Source organism: Vipera berus (genome assembly GCF_964194415.1).
Source record: "Vipera berus genome assembly, chromosome: 1".
NCBI lineage: Eukaryota > Metazoa > Chordata > Lepidosauria > Squamata > Viperidae > Vipera > Vipera berus.
Genome location: NC_138202.1, coordinates 143,446,677 through 143,467,152, shown reverse-complemented (window position 1 = coordinate 143,467,152; position 20,476 = coordinate 143,446,677). Strand labels below are relative to the sequence as shown.

The 20,476-nt window shown below is 38.8% G+C and overlaps 1 protein-coding gene across 5 annotated transcripts in view; it reads left to right on the top strand.

Annotated features, from left to right (window-relative positions):
- The window catches only part of ZEB2 (zinc finger E-box binding homeobox 2), a 171,726-nt gene that overhangs the window by 66,034 nt on the left and 85,216 nt on the right, over window positions 1–20,476 (top strand). The window lies entirely within an intron of this gene.

Genomic DNA, 20,476 nt, shown 5'->3' with positions numbered 1-20,476 from the left:
CACTGAAAAACAGAAATGTTTCTGTCTCGTTCTCGGGAAGACCGGTCAATATCTTTATCAATAAATTGGCAGAAACAGAGAACTGCGCTTTTGGTCATATTCCATTCATTAGACTTCTGAGTCCAGTGAAGAGGATTCAGCCCATTAGCTTTTATTTTCTGTGAAGAGTGACCTCAGTCATACTGAGTTGGTCAATTTATGGCCAATAAACATAATAGCCAAGACGGGTCTCTCCCTGAAACATTCTTCTCCAAACCAGAGGTCACTAATTCTACCTTAATTCCTTTCTGTGGTTTCAGAAAGCTTAATTTCAGGGCGAGGATGTGGACTGTGGCTGTTAGTAAAGTTTCTTTTCCTTTCCTTCTCTTTTTTGAAATGCCCCTCTATGAATCGAGTGCCTATGCATTTAATACGTTTTGAAGGAAGGGAGGGGCAAAGTTACATTTCCTTGGCAAATTAATTTGAGGGCCAATAAGAGGGTGCGTTCCCCCCCCCGTGAGACACCAGCTGTCATTTTTGATGAGGAGCATGTGTGGATCAGGAGGGCGGTGGTGGGGATTGGGATTTATTTTTGAAACATAACTTCATGCCTGATTCATTGCGGTGAGTGTCACTACACGAAAGGCAAACTGGAGCGAGCGTGTCCATTAGCATTCTTAAATTCTAGAACCTGTCAGGAGACAGATAAGGTGGGATAGGAGCTCTCTACCTCCTCAGCTTCAATACTTGGGATGCTTGCAATACACTTCTATTTTTGTCTCACCTCTGTGTGGCTATCCATCTGGTCTTAACCAATCAATATCATCTCAGAGCTTTGCTGTTCTCCCAGCTGAAATAATACACTTGCCTCCTTGAGGCAGCTCCTGCCTCAAGAAGGGGGTAATTTCTCGTGATTCCCACCCCCGTCCAGGCATATTAACAAGGCAACACATATTTGTAAACATAGGTAAACCCAGGAAGGGATGGAACATTTTGAAGGATGAATATTTTATGAATAAACCACTGTGCTGTTTGCTTAGTGATATTACATCGCAAAACCTGATGAAGTGCTCGGAGTAAATTTGTTTTAGGAAAGGGAGGAGGCGGGGGGGGGGGGAGAGAAAGATAAGTGATCCAGCAATGCAGGGATCAGATGCGCCACCTCTATTTAAGCAAAGTAGCTTGTTTATAAAATATGTTCCTCCAAGTGCAAGGAAAGTGGGTGGTGAATCCTGTAAGCTGTGCCATTTATTTATTTAGATTGCACATCAGGAGATAAAACAAATGAAAATGCCAACTTGTTAATAACTTACATTGAAGTGGAAAATTCTTCCACTCTGAAAAGATACCTCTAAGACCTGACACTGTAAATGCAAATAATTTACATTCTTTGTGCATGGACAACTCTGCTTTTTTTTAATGGGTATCCAACGTTTCTTGAGGATTTCTTTAAACATCAAGGCACATTTCTCCTTATTTCCATTTTTTAAAACATGATATGCTTGCTTGGGTGTGTTTGTGTGAACATAGGAGAGGCAGTGATTAACTTCTCACGATTAATGCATCAGGTCTTTCTTGCTCTGGACTTGCATCTCTCAACTGAGGCATTAGGCCATATAAGAAGTTTCTTTTCAATAAAGCAACACTATTACTCCCCCTCCCAATAGCTTATGCAAAAAAAGTTTCATGGAGGGGGGAGTCTGAAGAGGAGAGAGAGAGAGAGAGAGAGAGAGAGCATAACAATTGCTACCTCTGTTTCTCCAGGTTTTTTTTTTTTGTCCTTTTCATGTCAAGGCACTTTTTAGCGGCGCTGCCTGGGTAACTGCTCTGGAAGGTTGGAAGATCTCTTGTTGAAGGAGGTTTGTGATTGAGGGCCCTCTGACACAACCTTTTGTTGCCTAGAGGTGTTTGATCCTCTTTCCTTTTCTTCTAAAAAACCCAATCCCATCCCTTTAAAAATGGATAACCAGCACTTCTTTTAGTGATTGTCAGCAGTGGAGAAGTTACTGGGTGTTGTGTGTGTGTGTGGTGGGGGTGGGGGTGGGGTGGGGGGGGTGGGGTGGGGGGGTGGGGGGGTTGGTGGAAGTTGTAGAAGTTTAACTAGTTAACCCCTTGTTTTCAATCCATTGCAGACACGTTAAAAATCATTATAAATAATTACAGAGAATATTTTCATAGCTTGATCAGGAATGCAAATCCTCTTTTCTGCAGAATCATGTGGTCTGCATACTCTGGACTTTAGGTTTTATTTCCACTCTGCAGATCTCACTCTAGAATAATTAAGAAATCTAGGCACGGTTGCCAGGACAATAGGTTAGAAAGCAGCAATCTTAAAGTTTTGATAATACTTGCACTAAGAACTTTAGAAATTCCCAAGAGCCAAAAGCACAAACTGTATATGCTTCCTCAGTGAAACTGACAGTGTAGCATTAAGAATCCCTGAAAATCCAAATACCAGCATTTATTTATTGCAAGTCTTTGTCATGAAACCTGGAATATTCCTTTAGTTTCCTCAGAGTGAACAGATACTACTCTGGCTGTAGGCAAGGAAAGCAGCTTAAATGGATTACTTACTTCCCCACCCCACCCCACCCCCCACCAAAAAAAACACCTTAGGGCTTCTGATAGTGACCTACATTTGACATACAATGATGATGTTTTATGGTGGCGATAGGGTTAATAACCTAACATAATTCATGTAGTGTTTTTTTGAAAATTGAATTTTACTGCTACAAAGTAAATGTAACAGCTCTCTGGAGACAATATTACAGGCACTTTATTGTTTGCTAAGCTGATGTCATCTTTCTGCGGACTGACTTTAAAACAAAGGCTGAACATTTATTACAAATATCACTGTGTGAAAGGAAACCCACTGAAATACTGTTTAGAAGGTGAACTGATAAAAATAATCATGTTCAGACTTGGCTTTGATCATCTGCAAAGTTATGCTCCAGAATCCTTTCTCAGGAGTTACTACTTTCTGATGAGTTACTACAGTGATATATATATATATATATATATATATATATATATATATATATATATATATATATATATATATATATATATATATATATATATATATATACGACTAGCACGCATGTGCGGGGGAACCTTTACCATATATATATATATATATATATATATATATATATATATATATATATATATATATATATATATATATATATATATATATATATATATATATATATATATATATATATATATATATATATATATATATATATATATATATATATATATATATATATATATATATATATATATATATATATGTATGTATATGTCTTGGCGTATTCGGGTCTCTTCCCGTGTAAGATCATGCACAAGCATGAAGCCGAAGACACCAGCCTGAAGATGATGAGTGGGAGCTCGTCGAAACGTCGCCAACACACTCTCAATCTTACACGGGAAAAGACCCGAATACGCCAAGACCTACATACCTATACCCGTGAAAATCTACACACACACACACACACACACACACACACACATATTTCATATGTATGTAGGAATAATTTTCTTAAGGATGGTACCTAGACAAAGTCTGAATGTTTTAAAGAAGCCCAAACTCCATTAATGTATATGAAATTGCAATATTCCTGTACATTTGAGGTTTGCATAAGGTAGGCTGAGCCATTCTGGAAATTAAAAACAAGTTTTTAAAAGTACTCTTCTGAAAACATTCAAGAGTATAATTTTGTGGGTAGCTGGTAAGTGGGCGGATTAAACCTGATCCTTGTTTTCTAATTTTTTTTATTTTGTTTTCTTGTTCTTTGAAATACTACCTGAAAAAGCCATCTTATTTTCTTGTAAAACAGCAAGTAGCTTGTTGTGATCTAAAATTTAAAAAAAAAAGTTACCATAAGATACAGAGAAGAAAATACCAGTCTCTTATTTGTAGAAAATCTACATAGGAAAGGCAACTAAATCTTGTTGTGGCAAAGGAAAAAAAAAGACCTCTCCATTGCTATGGAGGGAAGGCAGGAGATGGCATATGAGTGAGGAAAGGGATATGTAATAAATAAATAAATAAACAAATAAATAAAAAATATCAGGGAAGCACTTTAAGAATGTGCTGGAACTCATTGGTGGCACCTGGTGGTGCATTTACTGCAATAGTGGACTTTTATCTGCACTGCTAGGTAGAGGTTGCTACTCACAACCAGTGGTGGGATTCAGCCAGTTCGCACCACTTCAGCAGAACTGGTAGCTAATTTTTTGTTGCCCAGGCCTTGAATGGATTTCTGGAAGCGGCATCCACACAGAGAACCGGTTGTTCAGCTGTTTGAATCCCACCACTGCTCACACCTTTTTGTTCAACCTGTAACATTGAGACTGAAAGTTGGATTCTAATCCTTTGGTTTTATTACGTTCAGGTCAAAATTTTCTGATTACCAACCAGCAGCTGAAGAACATCCTTCCGAATTCTCAAATGCTGTGTGTGTGTGTGTGTGTGTGTGTGTGTGTGTGTGTTCGGTGACGTAATTTTGCAAACCAACATGATCAAAGTACTTTTGCTTTAGTCTGGGCTAGTAAAGTCTCCTTGTGGATGCTGTTCTTGGGTACGGTATTTTGTGTGTGTGTGTGTGTGTGTGTGTGTGTGTCTGGGGGGGGGGAGCTGAGTCTTGCCGTTGTTCTTGGTTGTACAGCCCTGAGCAGGAGAGTGAAGTCAGCTTTCTGTGGGAAGTAAAGCACTGGAAGAGTGATCTGTGTTATCAGAAGTGAATGCCAGCTCAGCCTCAAGGTTAAACTTAGTTTCTTAGAATCTAAAACTTAGGGGGTTCTAACAATCAGTTTAGATATTTCAAAACAAAACAATCCTTCCTCTTAACTGGTGACTAGGTAGCCTTCCTAATGGCTTGTCAACATTTTCTTCTCATCCAAAATGAAAGCACAAGGGGAAAACTGTGGCATTCTTTCTCCCACCCACTTATACCCTTATGCCATGCCCTTTCTTCCTTCGCCTTCATCCAAAAGCCAATTCAATCTATCCCTAGAGGGACTTTACATGACAAATTATGGCTCCATTTCAGGGCTACACTTGCTTCCGCCCGTCTCTCCAAAGGGCCTTGATTTAGAATACATTCCATTCTTCCTCGTATAATGTTTTATTTGAAGAAAGTCTAATGAGAGTCACTCTGATCAAGAATACGGAAGAGATTAAATTTGTTCTTCACTCTTTAAGGAATCTTTGTTTCCAGTCATCATGTGCAAATTCAATTTAAGATCTTTTTTTTTAAAAGAATAAATCAAATAGACACAAAAATAAGTTTTAGGCAGAGGTTTGTCCTCCGCCTAAAACAGACAAACCTCTGCCTAAATTTACAACCTGAGCTACAAATATTCTCTACAATTTCTAACAAAAATAAGTCCTAAAAAAAAAGTTTGGTAGTTTTACCTGGAGACATGTTGATTATATAAACATGGGCTGAGATCCTAAGCACCTCTGCAATTGGTCGCAGAAGCTAGAGCACATAACTTCTAGTTATTTTATTTTATTTTTTTATTTTATTTTTTATTTTAATCCCATTTATATCCCGCCCTTCTCCGAAGACTCAGGGCAGCTTACAATCTAAGCACAAATCAAATGTGCTTAGCAATAGCCTTCATTCTATGTATATGCCTGCTTATTAGGGCTTTCGTCCCCCCCCCCAGCGGCATTATTACAAAGTCAGCTTATTGCCCCCAACAATCTGGGTCCTCATTTTACCTACCTCGGAAGGATGGAAGGCTGAGTCAACCTTGAGCCTGGTGAGACTCGAACCTGCACTAATTGCAGGCAGCTGGTGTTACTTAAGGAGGCATTAGCCCACTGCTCCACCAAGGCTCTTTACCTCCTTTTGTCATGTTACAGTTATACTCTACAAATATATCTCACAGTTCACTCAAACCCTTGTGTAGTGGATAGGCTGCAGTTGGTCTCAATGGTCAGAGAGATTTCTTATAAGGTACACACTTCATATAGATCCACATTTCACATGTAACAGTTTTAGGGAAACATTTCATGGGTCATGTAATCATATGGCAGTGAAGATGTTGCCCCCAAAAGCTACTATATTATAGTACCTCTTCTAGCTTCCAATGGGCTTTGGAGACAACTTCTGCTGCTCAATGAAGATGGTGTAAGCCAATGGCCTGTGTTTGTATCAGCTTCTTTCTGTATTCCATATGCACTCTTGGAGGTAGTAAATCTATGGATACCAATTAATTTATAGCTAGAGAACCAGTATGGTGTAGTGGTTAAGGTATTGGACTAACACCAGGACTGGAAAGACTGATTTCAGGGCCACTTCCAGCCATGAAACTCTATGAGTAAATATGAATCAATCTCTCTCTCTCTTTCTCTCTTTTTCTTTCTCTCTCTCCCTGTTCCCTCTGCCTTTCTCTCTCTCTTTTTCTCTCATTCTCTTTTTTTCTCTCCAATTCTTGTTCTCTCTCTCTTGTTTTCTCTCATTCTCTCCATCTCCCTCCCCCCCCCACTTTCTTTTGGCTCAGCCTGCTTCACAGGGTTGCTGTTGCTTTATATTCCTAGAGAAAAGATCAGATATAAATCAAATATATCTGGATATTCCTGTTTTACCTTTTCAAATACTTTTTTTTTCTTTTCCTGAGAAGGACAGGAAAAGGATTAATCAGTGTATGTCCCATAGGAATCTGAATTCATTTCTTGTACAGAATATGATCGGTGAACTTAACTAAATATGTGTGTTGTAGAGAACAGCCCTGGAAATTCTTTCATACTCCAAGTGTTAAGTGCCTGGCCCACAGAGTCTTTCTAAGTTACAAGGTAACTTAGATCAAACTGTTAAATATAGAACAGCAAAGAAAATATGCCCTGATTTTACCAGAGGAAATGTCAGAACAGTGTACCCATAAGACACATTCCACCATTTTTTAAAAAATTTTTTTTACAATTGTCGTTGCAACTGAATTCATCGAGGCTTTAAGAGGGAGGAAAAACAATGGCGACGGGTATAATCACACACTGGAAGCTAAAAATTAGGTTTTGATGAAGCGTGATAGAATAACCAAAATCTTGAGGAATGCTTTCCAAATAACTAGAGAAAAATAAACCATTCCTTATGTCAGTCTTGTTAGAGAGGGATTAAGAAACTGGCAATTATTTTGGCGACCTTAATTGTTGCTTTGCAGGAAAATATGTAATTAGAGCACGTTTGCGCGCCCGCACACCTGCAGCACATCCTAGAGTATAATGTCAGCTTTCACTGCTTGTCCGTGCCAGGTTGTATCACAACCAGTCACAGTGATGCTCTGAGAACATTTTGGACTCTTGTAATGTGGCTTCTGTGCATGAAAGAAGGAGGCTTTTACACTGGGATACAATAGAAGGCATTAGTGCAACACTGGTTTCATTCTTCCCCGACGCCTACCTTCAACGCAGCTCTGGTTTACTCAGTTTGAAGTTGGATTGTTACGGTATCACAGTCCTGTACATTTCTGAAATTCCCTTATTATTCAGCTGATTAATACAGCACGGCCTTGATAATCAGGCGACGGTTGTGAAGGGGAATTCACTGAGCAAACCAAGTCAGAAGCTGGACGAATTCTCAATGAGAAGAGAAATTGTTGGAGGTGTTCAAAAACACTCTGTGTGTAAATAGCTGCATGGATGCCAATAAGGGAAGGTGTGTGTGTGTGTGTGTGTGTGCATGCACACATATGAAACGTGTGGAGGTGTGATTGTATATGCATGGACAATTGTGTGGCAGTAGAGCTAAAATGGGAATTGTTGCTTTCCCCCCTCTGCTTCAGAAGATTTTAATCAGCTAAAAGCGGCTGAATCTTTTTATGCCGCAGCTTGCCTCATCTTTCCAACGTTTCACTTCCCTTCTTTGCCATTTTTTTTTAAAAAAAATTGAAACCAGAAAACATGGAAGCTATCGAAAGCTCTCCCTCTCTCCCTCCCTCCTCCCTTTCTCTCACTCTCTTTTTAGAAAAGAAAAAAAAGCAGAAAAAGGAAAATAACCACCTCACAGCTAAATTCGGTAATCTGGCATGCTGATAGTTAACAGACTTCCTTCCCTAAGGGAGATACACTGATTTTGCTATCTGACATGTTGTCATATATAAAGAAATCAATTGGTAATTAAATGATGCACCTTGTGAAGATGACAAAAGGCATTTGGTTGCAAAAAGAGAACTGGGTTGTGAGGGGTTTGTAATGAAGGCCTAATGACTATTCATAAGAGACTTTCAGTCGGTTGATCCACTTGACTGGAAAGTTCTGCCCTGGAGAGTTAGTGCTGTCAGTTTCTCTCACCTCAGAAAGCCGCCACAATCGACGGTGTAGAGCATGAGCGAGGAATTATCTAGTTTTTGCTTCAGGCCTGACTTAGGTCACATGCAGAAGGCACACATCTGGCATCCTGGAGGTGCAACCTCAGGACATAAACTTTGACTAATTTTTAAACTATAAATATGTAAGACTGACACTGAATAAGTTACTTTTGATTCACATTTTCCTGTTATTTTGAGGCACATCAAAGAAAGCATGCCGATCTCTCTGTGTTTCAGTAATTGTGCATGTGTAAGCGCGCGCACACACACACACACACACACACATGCATGTATGCAAGCATACATCTTCCTCCTAAGATAAAGTAGTTTTTCACTGGAAGTTTCCCTATGCTTTACCTCCTAAAGCAGAGATCCCCAAACTTTTGGGCACCAGGGACCGGTTCCATGGAGAGAGGTTTTTCCACAGATCAGAAAGTGCGTGGTTTTGTGTGCTACCTGCATCTCGTGGATGGGGCTTTGCTTGTATGAGTGGACTGGTTGCTGGCATGCCACGGCCCGGTACCGGTCCATGGACCGGGGATTGGGGACCCCTGTCCTAAAAAATCAATTGATTACATAATTTTGTATGGGTACCTTGATTCTTAACCAGCAATAATGATGAATGAGCTGATTTCTCTTTAACGTGAATGACATTCTCTTTAATAATGAAATGATGAATGAGCCGATTTCTCTTTAATAGTTCATTTTTCTTCCAAAGAGATATGGGGAAATTGTTCCTTCTATGGTCCTTGTCTTCTTTAAAACAACCAGAAGAATGAAGTCTATCTATCTAAGGACTTGGAAATTCGTCACTGAGGGGGAAATGGAGGTTTATTACAACAGTGACAGATTCTGCTATCTACTTATGCAACGAAAGCCAGATACACTTTTTAGCAAATAGTGGTAAATGGAAGAAAAGGTCTCATTAGTTTTATTTAGGATAAAATATTTAGGCCTTGCTTTCAGCAACTTGTTTCTTGAAGTCCATCTTGGTCTGTATGCTGAATGCTAACTTATTAACAACAAAGTTCAAGCATCACTTTAGAAAAATAGCCTAAAAATACTGATTTTCTATACAGGGGAAATGTATGGAGAAACATTCAGTCACGGGAGACTGAGCAGAAAAAACTTCAATAAGATGTTTCCCCTGTACTAACTAGCAGATGAAGCTAGAGTTTGCATAGGTCAGAAAACAAACTAATTATGGACCTGTGTAAGAGATAATGAAAATAAAAGAAAATAGCTACAAGTAATCAGCAATTGACAATTATCTCACAGAATTTCTATTACATCAGTATTCTCTGCCTATGTACATATTTGCTTTTGAAAAGTGAACCCCTGGCTTATCTCATCAACAAATTCACCTTACTAAATTTAACTATGCTTGTGACTTTAGTCATCTCCCTACTGCTGAAAAACATTTGCTGCCTCAAAGCATCTGCACATAACCATTATGTGTCTGGTGGCTGCAGGAAAATCTGCATAAACTTTTAGGAAGAGAAGAATTCGAGTGTCCTCTTTGCATGCAGTCCAGTTGTATATTTCAGAATTATTTCTTGCTATGTTCATTAGAAAAAAAAAGTGTGGCAAACTTTAGATGTCTCCATCTCGAGATGGGAACCGTCTTGAGATAATTCAGTGCATTATGCATAATGAAGTAGGCTGTGATGGTGTTTCTCACCTGTAGATTGTGGATAATGAATTTCACAGAGGCATTTTTGAGAGCTGACAAAGTGGATCAAATGAATGGACAAATGCCAGAAGAACAATTACATTTAGTAATGTGTATTGATCATTTGTTTAGGATTTAAAACATTTTTTTTAAAAAAAATATATATTAGTATTTCAACCATTTGAGAGCAGTGCTAATGAGCATTTGTGATATTGTGTCTAGCTAAGGACCTTTCTAATACTTGTAGGTCCCAGTTTTGTTGCCAAATTAGTTGACTTTGATTTATAGGGATGTCACTATTAGAAGAAATCTTTATTACTTTAAATGATATCCCATCCCAAGGCAAGAGTCAGCTACTCTCAGTCATGCTGAATAATGGGTTTCCCACACCAATCCTCTTGTTGATTCAGTGGGACTGTTTCACCTATTAAAGTGTTACTTTTATGGGCCAAGAAAAAGGCCAGGAAAATGTTATCCAACCAGAAGACAGACATGCGAATTACCCTGACTTGTCTAGTGCAAACAGATACAAAGTAGTTTGCCTATTGCCAGTAACACTGTCACACTGGAACACAGAGTATCATCTATGAAAAGGTGAATAACGACTCTTGGTATTTTTATGGGAAAAGAAATACATACATTGCTGGTCTTGAGCATATTTTTTGCAACTCAGCTGATTTTTCTAAGCTCTCAGTGGCCCTTCTCAGTAAGTAAAAGGGATGATGTAGAATAACAGCCTACATCTGTTGTTTTGGCGTTTTAATTGTAAGCCACCCAGAGTCATTAAGGAGTCAGGCTGTTTCAAAATTGATTGATTGATTGATTGAATAAATAAATAAATAAATAAACATTTCTCAATATTACAGTTACTCCAGATTAGACAACTTATAATGAGCTGATATTGAAGATTGTCCTGAAAATGATTTTTCTTTTTTTTTTATTTCATGCTGCAATCACTGCTCTATGTTTTTATTAAGGGCTTTGCTTTGTTTGTAATGATTGAAGTAATAATAAAAGTCATAAATATTATGTAACATTTTGATCATCTATTAGAAGCAGCTTTAGATTTTTACAACATAATACGCATCTTGTTAATCAATACATAAAATTAAACTCTGTATTTCTGCTAGCCCCTTGCATGAATGTCCAACAACAGAATGTGAATGAGCTCATTTAAGATAATGAAATGTCAACTATCCAAAAGGAATTTTACATGAAATCCTGTGCAATGGGGTCTTTCTTTTTCTGGAGATAGTAGTCCTATAATTGGTAATTAATCAAATGCCGAATCACACAACAGGGCCCTTCTATTTGAGCATGTTTGAAGCTTTCTTGTTAATCTGATTCAGAATTCCCTTTCAAGCAAATGATCTCTTTAGAGAATCAACCTAATATAGTCAATAGATTGTTTCACTTTCTCTGCCTGGTCCAGAGAGAAGATGCAGAACCTCCAAAGTACTTCTCAAAGGCCTTCAAATTGTCCTATTTGAGGTACAATGAAAAGCCCATCTTAGTGGAATATCTGACATGAAGCTAATGACGGTAATCACTTAACGGTAGTCCTATCAGCATGTGGCTTAAGTGTGCTTGGATAGCACTCCAAAGCTGTTAAAATAAATTTTAATTTGTCTCCTTCAGCCAATGCAAGGCATCTGTGTCATTTTAAGACAACAACAGCATTTAACTCCATAGCATTGGAAGCTGCCAAGTAATGAAACAGAGATCATGATGTCAATATTATAATGGTAATATGACATGCAGGCAATATTCGGGTGTTTTTTTTTGCGGGGGGGTGGGGTGTTGTTATTTACAATGCTGGATTTGGAACCTGAACAATAAATAGCATTGCTCTATTCAGCTCTCAACAACCAAATGCATTCGACCCAGTTCACTTTTATCTTTATGTTAGTTTCCATTCATAACACAGAAGTTTACCACCTATATTTGGAATAACATCAATTATGCCCCCATCTTCCAAATCTTTTTGGAATTGTGCATTACCAAGTGAAGGTTCATTGATGAAGTGCTCGTAAGCATTGATAATTTATTTCTGCCTTTGAATCTCATTCTCTGATTATGGCATGTTTCTGTTTTAGCTACAGCTCCCAAATCTGTAGAAGGTGCTATATTCTATTTTTAAAGTTTAGCCTCTTTGAGAAACCTACATAAACCACACTGGTTTCCAAAAACCCAGACTGAGCAGCAAGGGAGACGGAATCGTAGCGCAATGCTCCTATATAAAGAGTTTTCCAGAATGGCCATCACTGTTGGAAGTAATGGGGCCTGACAGTTCTTTAGTTAAAAACCATGCAGAAGGGTCACTTTCCTTTAAATTATCTATTGGATGCCAGCTGTTTACAACTTCAGCTGACTGACTCAGTTTCTGGGGCCAAAAAATGTCTTTTCATATAACACTTGTCTCACTAGATCCAGCAGAAAAGATCCCCATTTCTTTCAGGATAGTTACACCTCTGTAGAAATTGCCAGTTGCAAATGGACTCTGCTTTGCCCGTTGCCTTGGTTGGTGAGGAAAGGTGACAGTAGTAGTAAAACAGGACTAGGCCGGAACCGAATATTTAGGAGATTCTTACTTGGTGTGGCTTCTTGCTTCTGTGTTTGAATGATTTCAAACCGAAATCCTGTTTAGATTACGGTAATTTTATTTTTGTACTGTATGGGGGACGGCATTTTAAGCATGCACGATTGATACTTCCGTAGTGTGACTGACTGTATTGGAGGTACCTCTGACAGATAAATCTCCTTGTCTGTCTTTCTGTGGTTTGTTTTTTTTAATTATTTATTCTGGGGGGGGATGGGGTCACAGTCAAGGGCTGTCTTTTCCCCATTCTATTAAAACTTCAGCTATTCTACAGCTTTTCTCTCTCTCTCTCTCTCTCTCTCTCTCTCTCTCTCTCTCTCTCTCTCTCTCTCTCTCTCTCTCTCTCTCTCTCTCTCTCTCTCTCTCTCTCTCCCTCCCTCCCTCCCTCCCTCCCTCCCTCCCTCCCTTTCTTTCATAAAAACAAACTATACTCAGATCATGCTTATCTCACAATCGAAACTGCTGCATTCAAACCTTTCTCATTACTGGACCAAATGAGCAACGGTCATCCCTGGATCATAATTAAAAGCCTTCGTGCTTTTTAAAAAAAACAACCATAACAATGCCAGCGAAAAGGCCCTAAAATGAAACATTCCACAGTTTCCTGATACGTAGCTTTTTTAAAAAAGAAAGAAAAAAGAAGAAGAGTAACTAATTTCCATGGTTTCCGTGGTATTTAAATAAACCTGCCACCCTTATTTTCATAGATTAATGAACAGCAAAAAGATATATGGCAAAGATTTATGCTCACACTTTTTCTTCCTTATTGGGGGCATTTTCTTTAATTATAACATAAGTGTGATTTAGTAGTTATTTTTAAAGCCTGGCAGAGATACTGCCTCTCCAGGCTTTGATTTCAGCAAATACCACTACATCAGTGTAACAACCAATGACCTGTACTACTTGGCAATTAGAAAGCCCAGTTGCTGCAGAAACTTAATACTTTGGGAATATTGAAGTTTATTGTGAAATTATTTTCAAACCTGCTGATTGATGTCTAGTTGATTGCAGCTGGACAGCATCACATATTCCTTACGTTGGCGGCAACCTCATTTTGCTCCCCATTATGTAATTCTTCAAGGGGGTTATCACATGCATGAATGTGCAGTGATTCTGTTTTCTGTCAGAAGGCTTGCAAACACCTTAAGCAGCAGAACACAGCTTCCAAATGTTGCGGTACTTGGCGGGTGGAGTGAAGCTGGGCCTGCAGTCTTATCCAGGGTAACCAGAATCAAACTGACAATCATGTCATATAGCCACAATAGTCCTTGTAGATTGAGTGGGGTTGCTCCAGAAATCTCCAAGGTGGCTGTAGGTCTTGGAGTAGGCTAGCTGGAGAAGGGTAGTGAAAACTGATATGCTCCACAACTGCATATCACACTGTAGCACAGTGGCACAGGTGTGTGGGGGTCCTGTTTGTTGATTTTAAAACATGTGCTTAATGCTTTGATATTTCAAATACCTGACAAGTGCTCCCTTCGCCTTGTAAACCTTTCTGTGCTTTACTATAATAGTTCACCGCTGAGAGACTCTGACAGTACGTGCACTTTTGAAGTTTGCTGTTCCAGGGTGGGGGAGAGAAAATATAATTTGCAAGGCAACATTTCTTCTGAATTTAAAACATTGTCCATCCCTTGCCATAGATATTGTCCCTTATTCTAATTACTCATATTTCCAAGAAAATTAGTCACACAAACTTATGCTATGTGTTGTCGCTGAGGATGAAAGCAAATTAGTTTCCAACAAGACAGTACATCAAAGAAAGTAGCATGTTCCTCATGCAGATGCTTTTTTTTTAGAATTATAGTTGGACATTTTTGGCAGACAGATTGTCTTTTACTCCATCAAAATGACAGTTTCTTTTGTAACTGCTACATTCATAATTAGAAGAAGAGAAGCAATCTGCCTGATTTAATATATTAAACAAGTTTAGTGTCTTATGCTAGTGATTTCATTATTTTAAAATATGAATTAATTGACTTAATATAATATTGTTAGAAATATAGCTAGTAGGATTATGGAGCTATTTTTTTTCTAATCAAAGCTCCCTATTAATATACTTCATATACTAGGTTTTTTTGGATGGGAGGGAAAGAATTCTACCACATCTGCAGCTGTGGAGTTTTGAATAAAATCACCTTAACTGCAGTCAGTTCTTAGCTGATAATCCGTGTGTGTGAAGGTTAAATTAGATGTGGTTAAATAAACTTTTTGCATGTAATCTTTTCATTTCAAAAGATACAAAGAATAGTTGCTGCTGCTGCTGCTAGGAAATGATCACTGCGCTTATGTAAGATGGGAAGAGTGATATCTTACCCTGTTACATACCCTGTTGCTCATTAGGGCCAACTGCATGAGATGAGAGGGGCTGATTTCCTTCTTCCTCACTGCTGCTCTCTAGAGGACTTCCAGATTTGTACAGGCTAGAATCAGGTAAAGCTAACCTTTGCTAACTGGGTAGCAAAAGGCAAATATAATATTTGAACACCTCAGAGAGCTTTCAATGGCCCAACCTTGACAGTCATGCTGGCTGAGAAATTCTGGGAGTTGAAGTCCACAAGTCATAAAAGGGCCAAGTTTGAAGACCCCTGACCTAGGCCCTGCATTCCCATCAAAAATGCTACTTTTATTTCCAGAATATCTTCTCTTCAAAGGGGTTCAATGTGTTTTTAAATCAGAAAGAAACACTAGTAACTCAAGACACAAAATTATGTTCAAGTCACAATATTTGTCTTGTTGATGTTGAGAATCCTCTGATCTAGTGGTCACACAGTTTTGCTAGGCCACAGATGTAAACAGGGACACACAGTCCTCAAGTACATTTGAAGGAGGTCAATTATTCACAAGAAAAAAGAAGGAAGGAAGGAAGGAAGGAAGGAAGGAAGGAAGGAAGGAAGGAAGGAAGGGAGGGAGGGAGGGAGGGAGGAAGGAAGGAAGGAAGGAAGGAAGGAAGGAAGGAAGGAAGGAAGGAAGGAAGGAAGGAAGGAAATTCTTGCTCACTGTCCTAAAAGTGCCTAGATGACATTATGTACCTCAGAAGCAAGTATAGATTTTCATTGTGTCCCGAGTGAATATTATTTCAAATATTGTCTGTTTATTTTGTTTTGCAGCCATCTTCAAAATGGTTAATGATACAAAGAATAATAAAACTGCAACATTATTAAAACTCTTATAAAATTTAATAATATTCCATCAACATTCTCTCTCTCTTCTCTTTTGCTCTTTTAAAAAAATCACAGGAAATATCTGTTCCTTGTTAGGATTTTAAAATTATAGGAGTAAGATCAGAACTGGTGAGGTCAGGAATAGAAACACATCTCTGCAAAACAACAGAAAAAAGGGACTTGGCTTTAGGAGTTAGAAAAGATACCTTTAAACAGCAAAGGTCTGAGATATTTGCCAGTTGTCCCTATTCCACCAGTTTGATTACTTGATTACTTAATTGTTGGAAAGTTTCAACAGCTCAAGTGGATCTTCCAAAAGAAATAGTTTTGTTTATAAAAGAGTGAGCAGAGCAGCTTGGTTGTAAGGCATCAATAGTTTGTCTAAGAATACTATAACCAGCATGAAACAAACAAGCAAATGCCTTTGTTTTCTCCCATAAGAATTCTAACTCTCTTTCCGAGTATCCTATCAAATATCGTCCAGCATGCCCAATGTCTAATTCTTCTTCAGTCTGATAATAAAGGAACTCTAATCTACTATTCTCTTAATTAGAAGGATTGAGTTTGAAAAGGACCAGTCCATTGGTAGATAATCTTTCAATACCCAGGAACGAAGCTTGCAGTGACTTCTGTGGCAAAAGGCCATACTAGATGGGGCAATGACACAAAAATCATTACCATTGGATGTTAGAGATTTGTCAATGCAATCCAAAGTGGGGCAAGAGGACACAAAACAGCAGATCTCTTCCAGATGTTTTCCTGAAAGTATGTGTTGTTTTTTCAAAAATGCTTACATAATGGAAACATACCACCCTCTTACCGCTTTCAGTGGTCAGGGAAATAACTCATCTTCAGGCTTCCACTAGTTCACTAATAGAATATCTCATGTTGGGGCTGGGAATTCTTCATAATAATAGAAAGCCCACCTCCACTAAAAGAGAACATCTGCCTAATCTTAACCTTTTCAGTAAACTGGAATTTGTATTCCTCCTTTAGAGGTGAAATTTAGGCTTGGAGACGTCTTCTGGAACCAATGTATACACTATATTTAAAATATGAAATTATACCTTATATTTCCATATTACAGTCCTTCTTGGAAACGTGGATATTTGGTACCACAAATGTTACATAAAAACACTTGACATGCTTTCAAATAAATAGGAGTCTGTACATATGCTTAATTCTGCATAGAGTCCAGCTTTCATTCATTCATTCATTCATTCATTGCTTCTTCTGCAACTTGAGATGGACCTCATGGATCTCAGACTGAGATCTATGACTCTCACTTTGCTCTTTGTAACAGAAGAAGGAGAAATCTAGTTTGGTTTTAAAACTGCTTTCCTTGTCTGCAAAATTTAAGGGGCTAATTTTATAAGGAAGAAATATAAACCAGCTTTTATACCTGGAAAATATCAAGATCTGATAATAGAGGTTGATGCTGATGAGAAACACCTCTTTTTCTAATCAGAACACAGTCAGGAAGGAGCCACTTTAGTTAGCCAGTCATTGGAAATTGGGAGGTCAGCTGGCCCTACTGCATTAATGCAACAGCCATCCAAGACATCCACATAAGTTGTGTTGACAAGCAGACATCAGCAGAAGTGAAATCCTTTTATGTATATGAGTTCTGAGGAGCAAAATGCATGGGATTGGCACACCTCATTCATAAAAAAACAACCTGTGGCTATATTCCTCACATAACAGAAAATATTGCAATTGAATTATATAAGCGAGACCACCGGCCTCAGTCCAAGGTACTGCAGTGACTTCCAACAAGCCACATAACGTCTCACAAGGTTTTCCAAAGCTTGACTTGATAAATAGAGTTATGCTTATACCAGCATTCCCAGTTTGGTGCCCTTCTGGTGAGTTTGGAATGGAACTCCCAGAGATGCAGTTTGAGAATTCTGGTAGCTACAATCCCAACTTACCTGAAGAACAAGAGATTGGAGTAGATTGATTTCAACCTACAAGTGGTTACCTTAGAGTAGGGGTGGGCAATGAATTTTTTCAAGGGGCTACATGAGAAACTGGGACTTTTGTGGAGGGCCAAACCAAAATGCTGAACAATTTTTCTTAAATATTAATTTTATTGCTTTATAAAAAGCACCAAGTAGTACGGTTTTGATTAGCTGCTGCTGCCAAGAATAAATATTACACCTTATTTACATTTGATTTCTAATTTCCGACTGACCTCACGCGGGCCAGACAGGAACAATTAAAGAGCTGGATATGGCCCAGAGGCTATAAAATGCCCAGGTCTGATTTAGAGCTTCAAGAACATTATGGGCTTGAACACAACTGGGAAGCCAGCAGAACTGAGGGAGATCGTTTCCAAGGCCTGCTTCTCAGTGGGAATTCCTCTTTTGCTTCCCTGTGAAGAGATGGCGACAAACAAAGGGAAATGCTTGAAAAAAGGTTATTATGATCTTCTCCACAAGCCCAAATTTCTCTCAAGTACTTGACTAAATTCTTTCATATACACTTATTGTCTAGTGCAGGGGTAGGCAGCCTTGGCTCTTTTATGACTCACGGACTTCAACTCCCAGAATTCCTGAGCCAGCCATGCTGAGGGGAAAGAGAGAGGTTTCCAAGCTGAGCCATGCCGGCTAAGGAATTCTGGGAGTTGAAGTCCACGAGTCATAAAAGAGCCAAGGTTGCCTACCTGTGGTCTAGTGAATAAGCCTAGCAGGAACCCTCTCTTCTCAAAACTCTCCTTAGTTAAATATGCATATTCAGTAAATTGGCTATTGGAGAACATACTATATAGCTGAGAGGAATATTATTATTTATGAGATGAGAGGCTACATATATAAGGGTATCCAGGTTTACAACTACTCATCATCCTTCTGTTTTTCTCCTTGCTGCTCACTTCTCCTTCCTTAAAAAGTCTGAAATTTTCACAGAATTCACCAGTGTTTTATTCTCTCTCTCTCTCTCTCTCTCTCTCTCTCTCTCTCTCTCTCTCTCTCTCTCTCTCTCTCTCTCTCTCTCTCTCTCTCTCTCTCTCTCTCTCTCTCTCTCTCTCTCTCTCTCTCTCTCTCTCTCACACACACACACACACACACACACACACACACACACACACACACACACACATTCTAGTTTTAACCTTTGCTCTAAGGCCACTGCAGAGACTTCAGTTGCAGCCCCATACTTTTTTTACAACATGTCATTACCGATCTGCAAGCCAGAAACCCTTTTCCCCTGTGGCAGGTATTGAAATCTGACATTAGGTAAATCAGACGCTGATTCAGATGGCCATTTTTAATCTGTCTTTTAAATCCTACGTCATCTCTCAAGCAGTTGAACAGTTTTGCCTTGGCTCAATATGGTGAAAGGGAAGCAAGAACAAACCGCCCTTCAAACCAGATTCATTCTTTCCCTTCTCCTTGGTTTTACAGCCCCAGGTTATTCCTGAGACGACATCCATATTTCTGTAAGCTTAGAAGGTGACCACTGGCAGGGCACATTTTCACACAGCTTCTTCAGTGACCCTTAACATCTGCCTAACCCTTAAGCATATACAAACCAGCGGTGACTCCGGCAAAAGAGTTGAGTGCTATTTTTGCAGTCTTTTTAGGAAAACATGTTTGTTATAATATCAGGCCATTTTTCTCTCCAAGCTTTTTTTTAATGCCACAGTTTTTTTCTATTAACTGTCTGTGTGGTCAGCTTTATTTAGGGGACTCTCTCCCTCCTCAGATCTACTCAGGAAAGTATCTGCGGCTTGCTTTGTTATCACTTCCCCCCATTTCTTCTTCTACTTCTTGGTGTCTTAAGAGTTTTGAACTCTTCTCCCTTTGTCTCCAAAAAGGAAACTGCTGAAAGCATTTCCACCTGGATGTTTGAATTATTTAAGTTGCAGGAACCAGACCTTTTCCCTTCTGAATCGCTGTGGGTTTCAGAGGCTAAAATTGCTTCATCATGCCAAAAAAAAAGTATGCATACATTATTTAGTTCAACCTGAGAAAAATAGCCCGACTTTTCCCTAGCAGTTTTCCATTACAGAAGAATGGATGGGTTTGGTATTCTTATCTGAGGTAATTTTCTTTGGTTTACTGGGTGACTGGCAAAAGCTTCTTCAAACTGTCCTTTATTTAAACAAAAGGAAATGAAATGGTACTGTGTGTGCAGTAATAATTCAAAGGGGCTATATGAATTTTTTTTCCCTCTCCAAGAAACAGGTAACATACTGTAGCAACTGCTCCTGAAGCCATAACGAAGGTTGTGTCAGCGTTCTCATTATGATCTCTGTTTATAAGGAATTTATAGCTCAACTGTAAAAATACAGAAGGAGCCATTTTTTTAGCGCTACTTCCAGCTGACATTTTATATTAACACCAGGCCAGAGAATCATAGTCTTAGCTTCGCTGTAGAGTACCTTTTCCTTCACAAGGGTCTGACAGCCAGCTGGGTGGTGGTAGCAGTTATGGTAAATATTACACGAGTTCTTAATAAACACCTCACTATTTGGCAGGGGCTTTTAAAATTATTTTTAAACATCTTTCTTTTTATAACCTAAGCTATGCTTAAGTATTATTTTATGGGAGGCATTAATACACACAGAGCTGGGACAGGAGCACAGGAGGCTATCATAATGTGAGGGTTTGAACAAACAGTGTATGATGAACGAGCGGGATGCTAGTAGTTGCACAGGATTCCCTCGTTTTATGGGAATTTACTATTAGGTGACTGATTGTTTTCATCCAAGAGCTTGCTTTACGCATCCACACA